Source organism: Felis catus, chromosome F2 (assembly GCF_018350175.1).
Source record: "Felis catus isolate Fca126 chromosome F2, F.catus_Fca126_mat1.0, whole genome shotgun sequence".
In the NCBI taxonomy this organism is placed as follows: Eukaryota; Metazoa; Chordata; class Mammalia; order Carnivora; family Felidae; genus Felis; species Felis catus.
This window is the reverse complement of record NC_058385.1, coordinates 72419697-72427556: the sequence shown is the minus strand read 5'-3', so window position 1 is coordinate 72427556 and position 7860 is coordinate 72419697.

The following is a 7860-nucleotide window of genomic DNA, read 5'->3' as shown; positions in this document are numbered from 1 at the left end:
CTCGCCCCCATCCAGTCAATAACCACAGCCGACTCTGCCTTCAGAATATACCCAGAACCCAACCCTTTCTGGTCCAAGCCACCGTCACGTCCAGACGGCATTATTACAGTAGCTTTCTGGTCCCCCAGCTTCTGCCTTTGGCCCCCTTCAATCTGTTCTAACCACGGCAGCTCGAGATCCTATTCAAAAAAGAGGGATATCATGTCAACTCTTCAACAGCGTCACATTGCACTCAGAACAAAAGGCAAATTCCTCACCCTGGCCAACAAAGCTTTATGTGATGAGTGCCTCTCAGCTCTCTGGCCTCACCACCTGCCGCTCTCCCTGACCTGTCTGTGCCTCAGCGGCCCCCTTGCTGTTCCTTGAACAATCGAAAAATGTTCCCACTAAGACCCTTGCCCTTGTTCTTGCCGCCTGGCTCGTCTCCCAGAGACCCGTGTAACTCCAGCCCTCACCTCACCCGTGTCTACACTCAGAGGGGACCCCCAACAGAGGGTGGCCAGGGAAAGTACAGGACGCCTTATCAAATGTGCATTTTAGATAAAGAAGGAGTACATTTTTAGCATAAGTATGTCCCACGCAGTATTTAAGACGCTTTTGCACAGGGCACACTGAAACTTTAAAATTGTCTGTTGTTCCTCGGAAATGCCTATCGAAACCAGGTGTCCTGTATTTTTATTTGCTAAATCTGGCTCTGGCAACCCTAACTGAAGTTGTAACCATCGCCCTAATACTAGCAAACCTCTTTCTGGGTCTTTATTTTTCTCCCCAGCATTTATCACCATGTAACATATCCTATGTGTTATTTATTTTGTTTACTGTCTGTCTATACTCATTAGAACTATGCTGTCTGATACAGTAGCCAGTGGCCACAGGTGACTGTTGAGCATTTGAAGGGAGGCCAGTATTTGGGTGGCTCGGTGGGTTGAGCACCTGACTTTAGCTCAGGTCATGATTTCATGGTTCATGAGTTCAAGCCCTACATCGGACTCTGTGCTGACAGCTCAGAGCCTGGAACCTGCGTTGGATTCTGGGTCTCTCTCTCTGCCCTTCCCCTACTTATGCTCACTCTCTTTCTCTCTCTGTCTCAAAAATAAATGAACATTAAAAAAAAATTGAAATGAGGCCAGAACTACCGATTAACTGGACATTTTATTTTATTTTAATTAATTTCAATTTAAAAATGGATACTCAACTTACTTACCAGATATAGTTATTTAAGTGTGTTTAGAAAATTTTGCATAAGGGAATATACTTTTCAACTGCAGATTTTGTGAAATCAAAATACAGATCATGTATTGCCAAGGAAATTTTAGCATTCGAATTGAAATGTGCTATAGCATAAATTACCCATCGGATTTTGATGACTTAGGAAAAAAAGAATGCAAAATATCTCCTTAATAAATGTTTACATTGATTATATGTTGAATGGTAATATTTAGGGTCCACTGGATTAATTAATACACTATTAATTAATTAATGCACTTGGAATTAACCTCATCTATTTCTCTTTGCTTTTATTATATGTGGCTACTGGAAATTTTTGAATTCCCTATGGGGCTCACATTGTTTCTTTCGGAAGGCACCGCACTGGAGTATAGGCTCCTTCAGGACTGGGTTCCCCTGGAAGCAGAGCCAGACTTGGGAGCCTATGGTTTATTCTAGAATGTGATACCGAAGCAGAAGCGAGGAAGTGGGAATAATGATACAAAGAAGAAAGAAATCAATGCGTGCATTATCAAGATCACTGTAGGTAACAGGGACTTCGCTGCATGGAGACTTCCTGAAAAGTTACGTAATGCTGCCCAGAATCATCTCCTGGGAGACAGGAAGCGGCAGCCTCTGTCTCCCAGCTCCCAACCCCACGGTTGGGGACTGCTCCTGGGGGTGTTAGCTCTTCCACACTTTGGGGCTGCACTTGTTCATGGAACAAAGGAGTTCCCACTGCACTGGGGGGGAAAAGCCCCCAGAAACCCCAGTCTTAGTCACAGGAGGACGCCAGCCATCTGAAGCCACGCTGAGCTTGCAAGAGACCATCCACCATATCTATAACTAAAATCAGAGGTTGGCCAAGGGGCCATGATGGGCACGCCAAGGGCACTGTCTTGTTCAGCTTTTAATCTCCAAAACCTAGAGCAGTACCTGGAACATAGTATATGTTCAATAAATAGTTTGGGTTGGGGTGGGGGGGGGGGGGAAGAGTGAAAACATCTCCATTCGAGAAAACATTTATGGAAGGGCGCCTGGGTGGCTCAGTCAGTTGAGCGTCCGGCTTCAGCTCAGGTCATGATCTCATGGTTGTGAGTTCCAGCCCTGCATCAGGCTCTCTGCTGTCAGCACCGAGCCTCTTCAGAACCTTTGTCCCCTGCTCTGTCTGCCCCTACCCCTGTTCTTCCACAGGCATGTACACTCTCTCTCCCTCTCAAAAATAAATAAACATGTTCTTAAGAAAAAGAAAACGTGTATTGAATAGCTATGTGCTCAGTGTACAAATGTTCAGTAAATAATAGTTCTTGCTATTTTCTATTCGATTACCATCTTAAAATTCCTGGCCTCAAATTTCACTAGTTTTTCCAATCAAGAATTATTCTTCCTGATGCTCTTTTTTTTTTCTAATTTTTTAACATTTATTTATTTTTGAGAGAGAGAGAGAGAGAGAGAGAGAGAGCAGAGAGAGAGGGAGGCACAGAATCAGGAGCAGGCTCCAGGCTCCGAGCTGTCAGCACAGAGCCCGACGCGGGGCTCGAACCCACGACGTATGAGATCATGACCTGAGCCGAAGTCGGTCGCTCAACCGACTGAGCCACCCAGGCGTCCCTTCTTCCTGATGCTTAATAAACAATTCTATCAAACACTTGAACTTTCTCCTGGATGTCATGGCAATGAATCTTTCCTGCCCCTCCCTCCACAAGACCTAAGACGGCAGACAGGGTTGAGAACTTGGCACAGGAGTCTCTTCAGCAAGACAATCCATCTGCAACGTCAGCTGCCGGTCCCCGGGGGAAGCAAGACAGCTTGGGGTGTTTATTCACAGCCCCACAAAATGCACTCAGCACATGTAGCTCTCTCTCCTCGGTCGCACCTGCGACAGGCACACCTCACCTTAATGTGCTTTGCCTTCACAGATGCTGCACCTTTTTTACAAATTAAAGGTTTGTGGCAACTTTACGTCAAACAAGTCTGTTGGTGCCTTCTTCCAACAGTATGTGCTCACTTTATGTCTGTGTCCCATTTGGGTAATTCTTGCAACATTCAAACCTTTTCATCATTATTATACTTTTTATGGTGATCAGTGATCCATGATCCGTGACTATGTCTCACTGAAAACACATGACGGTTAGCATTTTTTTTTAACCATAAAGTACTTTTTAATTAAGGTATGGACGTTAATTTTTTAGACATAAAAAATGTGCCACTGCACACTTAATAGACTACAGTATAGCGTAAACAAGTTTTACATGCCCTAGGAAACAAAAAACAAAATTTATTTGATTCGCTTTATTGCGTTATTTACTTTCTTGCAATAGTCTGGAATTAAACCCACATATCTCCAAAGTATGCCTGTCTATTTCTTTGTGCACACAGCAAGTGCTAATAAATGCTTAACGGGCACCATCCAAGCTCCCACGGAAAGGATCCAGGACTGCTGAAAATCTCTGCCTACCACCACCCCAGCACCCACAAGGGACCAGCCCCTGGGAAAACGCCTACATTGTCAAGTTCCCAGAAATACCCGTAGTACTGCCCTTGCTTATAGGCATAAAAAGGGTAATTTGCTATTTGTATTGAACACCCTTCCTTAGATGTTAATTTATCTCTTTAACTGAGGCCATGCAGTTTCCGCCTCTAATTGAGACCCTTAATTATCCACACCTCTTACTACTGTTTACCGCATCGATTCCCTGCAAGACTGACCTTCTAGATGTAATTACAGAAAAGCTATTCCTTCAGCTTCTTAGTGAGGCAGTACCTTTGATTTCCTGGGGGGCATTTACATTCTCACATCAGGTGAAACCCAAGGGTAAGTGAGTGATTCCTTTTTTTTTTTTTAAGCTCATATTCATTTTTGAGAGAGAGAGAGAGAGAGAGAGCACAAGCAGGGAAGGGGCAGAGATAGGGAGACGCAGAATCCGAAGCAGGCTCCAGGCTCTGAGCTGTCAGCACAGAGCCCGATGCGGGGCTCGAACCCATGAACCACAAGATCATGACCTGAGCCAAAGTCAGCCGCTTAAGCACCTGAGCCACCCAGGCACCTCCTAAGTGAGCGATTCTGACTCTCCTTACCTGAGGGATAAAGAGAGAGGGAAAGAGGAGGAGACTCAACTAAAGGAAAAACAAAGTGTAAAAAAAAAAAAAAAAAAAAAAGCAATTCCACAATGGAGATCTGTTAAGCAAAATTATCTCAAAACATGGCTTTAATACCTGGAGGCCGGACCAAGCTAAGGCCAGATGTTCACCGAATCCTGTATCATTTTCCGCTTCCTAGGCACCTGGAAAGACCACAGGTCCCAGTAAGCGCTGCAGATAAGCTGATGCCCACGTGACCAGTTCAGGCCAAGGAGCGAAAATCTCATCAATGCGTCATGCTCCATTTCCCCATAGTGGAAGCCATGGGTTAAGACGGTGTCCTACAAGATGGGGCAGCCTCCTTCAAGGGACCACGGCAGAGAGGACAGCTGCCCTGAAGAGCCACACCAGACTTTGCATGAGTCAGAGACTGGGGTCTGGGGTTGATTGGCTTCTGCAGCTTAAGCCTGGTCTTAAGCTGATCAACAGCCGATTCAACAGCTGATCTTAAGCTGTTGAAAATCAACAAAACTGATTTTCTATTATTTCCCAGTCCGTCTTTAAAGGGTGTCATAAAATATTAAGGAAGCTTTAGTTGAATGAGACATTTTAAAATTATACAGCCTGGGAAAATGAGTTACAGAATAGGGAAGTTACCGCATTCATTTCTGCGCTTGACCTAAGCCTCAGTTTTCTCCTCAATAAAATGGGCGTAAAAAATAACACCTATCTCAGGGAATTGCCGTGAGGCTCTTAAAAAATAATTCATTTAACAAACATACAGTCCTTACGATGGCCACTCACTGTTCTATCTCCTTACAAGTGTTAACATATTCAATCTTTGTATTAGTTTCTCAGGGTGTGGTAATAAATGATCCCAAACTAGGTATATTACAACATTTAGCAATTTATTCTTTCACAGTTCTGGAACCTAGAAGTCAGAAACCAAGGTGTCACTGGGGCCATGCTCCCTCCAAAGGCTCTAAGGAAGAATGTAGGGCTGAAGAAATGAGATTGGAGTTGGAGTGAGACTTGCTTTGCATTGTATGCCTCTCTGTGCTGTTTGAATTTCTTTTACAAGGCACATACATGCATTACCTTTCTCCTTTTTAACACCGACGACAACATGAGTTTTGAAAATGAACTATCATGGGACGCCTGGGTGGTTCAGTTCGTTAAGCAGCTGACTTCGGCTCAGGTCATGATCTCACGTCTCGTGGCTGTGAGCCCCTCGTCGGGATCTGTGTTGATGGCTCCGAGGCTGGAGCCTGCTTCGGATTCTATGTCTCCCACTCTCTCTGCCCCTGCCCTGCTCTCTCTCTCTCTCTCAAAAATAAATAAATAAACATTAAAAAAATTTTTTGAAAAAACATAAAATAAAACTATCTCTAACAGTGAAAAGATGGACTGTGTCCTAGGAGAAGGGAATGTCAGGAATCAGGGAGTAGTTGGGAGGGTGTATGAGTTTACTTTGGTTTATTTCATTGTGGGGAGAAGACACAAGGCATTCCTTAGCCCTGAGCTCCTCCCACCTACATGGAAAGTCTGTCTAACTAGATGGGCATCAACTGCCATGTTTTCTGTCTCTTCTTTGCTGTTTATTGTGATATTGTTTCTACAGATTTTGGAAATGACATGTGACTAGAGGTTGTTGATAGTTTCCCAATGTCATCCTCCCCTTACTGTCCAAGAATCTCCCCGGCCACAAAAGACCCACACGCTGTCTATCGCCTCTTACCCAGGGGTGGCTAAGTGTCGCCTCCGTAAGGTGTTTTTGGTCGATTCAGACCAGCAGCAGGAGCCCCACAAGTTATCACTCTCCTCGGCACCCTGGGAGAGTCGGGGCTCCTCACTGAGGCAACAGCTGCACATTGGTTCTACTTTCAATATGGCGCCCTCATTGGATGCCAGTGGCCAGACTGACACCATGGCTCTGTCCAGCTGATGGCAAATTTCAGCAGGGCAAAGGCAGACCAGAAGGAAGACTGTGTGTACAGGGTAAAGAGCATGGGCTGCAGGGCCAGAGAGGATAGACTTGGGTTTCCACAGACTCCAGACAAGTTACTCCACCTCTGTTACCCCGTCTTCAAACAGTGGTCCACACAGTCCCTCTGGTCATGGAGGCTCAATGTGCTCGCGCTCATAGAGCACTTAGCACAGCACCTCCCCCACCGCGGGCCATCAGTGCTGGAGGCCATGTTGCCACTGCTGCTGACTACATTGCGTTTGGGCTGGTCCTCGCCTGTTCACTCCTCCCACAGCCCCGCGTCTGTTCCCGTGATGCTGTTCCAGCAATGGCGTTAGCCATGGAAAAAGGAAGCTGTAGGTGATTATAATGGTGATTACTGTCAATGCTGATGTTTCAAGCTCCAAACTATAGCTTTCCTGATGAGGAAGACGGTCCCCTGGATGGTGCGGGGTGGTGAAGTCAGCACCACCTGCACACAGAGAAGACCTGGGTCCTAATTCCAGATCAGCCACCTGCTAGTGGGGTGGCCTTCAGCACATTGTTTAATAATTCTGAGCCTCGGTCTCCTTATCTGGAAAACGGGCATGATCATCGCCAATCCATCCAATGAATTTTTGTTAAGTTTTCTTAGGTGCTAAGTACTGTGCTCAGTGCTGGGGATGCAAGGACAGAGAGAACTCGTCCCTAACTCAAAGAGATCACCGTCTGGAGTTCTCTGCTCCAGAGAACAGAAATGAAGGGCACGGGCTTTGGAACCCAGACCTGGGTTCAAATGTCAACTCTGAACTCACTGGCTGTGTGATCCCAGGCAAGTTAATCACTTTTGCTGGTCCTTTAGCGCCCTCTTCTTAAAATGAAGATAGGAACAGCAACACCTACGTCATGGGTGGTTTTGAGACCTCGAGTTACATCATGATGTAAGGTGCTTAGTCCAACGCTGACGGCCAGTAGGCACCTGGGAAGGGCTAGCTACGGTGACGAAGTGCGCTCGAGTGTGGCCACAGCCGAGCGGGGAGTCTGTACTGCTTCCAGTGGATAATCATCCAGGGAGCCAGGGGTGTGGGAGTCGGGAGAGGCTTCCTGGAGACTGTGATGTCTGGACAGAATCTTGAAAAATAAGTAGATGTCTGCCAAAAGGGAAGGGAGAACCAAGAAACCCAATCAGGGAGTTACGGGAACTTCAGGATGCTAGGAGCACAGGGTACAGGGCAGGGTGGTTGGAGGGTGGAGGTTTGGCAATGACAATGGGGATAAATGATGGCCAGAGTCAGGAACCAGAGCACTGAGGGTCTTAAATGAAATTCCACAGAGCCCTGGCTTGATTCTCAGGGGACTGGGGAGCCATTGAGGACTCTTGAGAGCAGAGGATGACGCCATTAGATTACCATAGAAAGGACGGATATCCACGGAAGGGTTCTAAGGACAGCAGGGTGCCGGATGGTCTGGAGTGGGGCAGGCCTGGAGGCTGGGATCTCGGCAAGGAGATGTCATCACAGCCCCGGGAGAGGAGAGGGAGAGAGAAGGGGGACTGTACCGGGGCAGAGCAGTGATTGCGGAAAGGGGCCATCCAGTGCACCCTCCCAGGTAAGCTGTGTTTGCTGTCA